Below are 1,931 nucleotides of genomic sequence, written 5' to 3'. Positions count from 1 at the left end.
AAATAGTTTTTCAGGTAATGATAAACACACTCACCAGCATGTATGGCCTGCCTCATTGCTAGATGGGAGGGACCTGGAAATATGAGAAAAGTAATGTCAGTGGGCACAAGTGTGCCATTGTGTTTGCATATGATACAGTACAGTAGTGCAACAGTTCCCTTATACACATTAGCTGCTCATAATGCCAATATCACACATGCACAATTACATATCATGATGACAGATACATACCACGTGCACACCTTATGCATGCATGAAGTAACAGTGTACAGAACAGTCATATGTACATATGGCATCTTACCTGCACGCTCAGTGTCTTGCTGCTGTGTGGATCCAACCTCCATCAGGATGCAAGTCTGATGCTGTTGCTGTTCTGGGGCTGGATCCACGACACTTAGCAGTGGCCCCTCCTGTCTGGTGAGGGGGGGATGTGTGGCCACCCCCCACCTGTGGCAACCTGTTGCCTGCAGATATCTGCAGCACGCTGGCGGACATTTCTAATCAAATCACTGCAGTGATGTCTCACCTGCTCATATGTCCTATCATGCATGCCAACATCATTTATCCTGCTGACAAGGTTTTGCCACAGTGCAGACCTCTCCTGCTGATTCTGGGTGGTGCGTGAAAACAGGATGGCATAGTCATGCACCAGGCTCTGGTGGATCACTTCGTCCTCTGCAGCAGAGTATGCAGGGTTCCTTTTTGGAGCCATATCCCCCAGGAAAAGTACACAAACAGAATATCAGCAGAGTATGTCAGCAATATATGGTACACAGTCTATACATGAAGTATTAAATTGTAGTTATTACTGCTTGGTTGTAACTTGATTAAAGTGTAGCTATCATTCTAAGTCTTTTGGTTTCAGCACTTGGCCTTCAGACCAGTTGTTTTACATTATGAAGGTTTGTGACAAGCACTGTGGTGGCAGGACAGGTAGCTTTCATCCTTCTAAGTTGGGAACTGCTGATTGAGAGCCCAGTGTCCAAGTGTATTAGTTCTGGTATAAGCAGTTGGCCTTCAGGCCAGTTATTTAACATTAACAAGGTTTGTGGTCTGCACTCTTATAGGTTCATAGGTTCATAGGTTCATACTAGGCTATCTGCCCGAGGGCATTTACAAGCCTAGCCCATAGGTTTGTGGCTTACGCCACCCCTTTAGTATGGGGAACTATACCCATTATTTTGCTGTGCCTCTGTTGAGCAGTGACACTGAGGTAATCCCTGGGGTATATCTGCGATCTCCCATCCATTGGTCAAGATTTCTCTTGAACAAGGCCAGCGAGGTGCTCTGCCTCACATATACCGGGATTTTATTCCACAGCATAGGGAGTCTTTGGGTGATGAATCTATCCCTCCAGCGCGTCCTATTAATAGCCGTGTCGAGGTTTAAGTCTCCCGCCCTTGTGGCTCTGATGGATCTAGATTTTTTGAGGTGAAGCATATTCATCAAATCTGGGTTTGACATGGCCTTGTATGTTAGGCAAAGGTCACCTCTGAAAAAGGAATCGCATGCTCCCCGTCGGGGAATCGAACCCCGGTCTCCCGCGTGACAGGCGGGGATACTCACCACTATACTAACGAGGAATAGGCTGTAGAGAATAGGCTGTACTCTGCCATTCATAGCTGGGAACTTCTGGTTTAAGGTCTATAGTGCCTGCATATTTGAACTGTATCTTACTGACATTGGTACACTTTGTTTGCTGTAGCATACACTACATCCAAGCCTCCTGAATCTAGCTTTGTTTATATGCTTGTTATTTGTTAGCTTGTTATTTCACTGGTACGCTAATTCCACATAATATACAGCTTCTCAGCACTTCTGTGAATCACTACTGATATCTGCATTGCTTACTGTACTTATTTCCTTGTTACACTTGAAAGAAAGTGACTGCTTGTCGCTTTTGCATTTAGTTAATTGTAACACATTGCACT

The 1,931-nt window shown here is 45.1% G+C and overlaps 1 non-coding gene across 1 annotated transcript; it reads right to left on the bottom strand.

Moving 5' to 3' along the window:
* Positions 1-1,511: 1,511 nt before the first annotated feature.
* Positions 1,512-1,583, bottom strand: TRNAD-GUC. Its single transcript has one exon. It is a non-coding gene; the product is annotated as a tRNA-Asp (tRNA).
* Between the last annotated feature and the right edge of the window lie 348 nt (positions 1,584-1,931).

This window comes from Protopterus annectens, chromosome 3.part0 (genome assembly GCF_019279795.1).
Source record: "Protopterus annectens isolate FY-2018-M chromosome 3.part0, PAN1.0, whole genome shotgun sequence".
Classification (NCBI taxonomy): Eukaryota; Metazoa; Chordata; order Ceratodontiformes; family Protopteridae; genus Protopterus; species Protopterus annectens.
The sequence above is the reverse complement of the archived record's forward strand: the minus strand, read 5'-3'. Positions and strand labels throughout refer to the sequence as shown.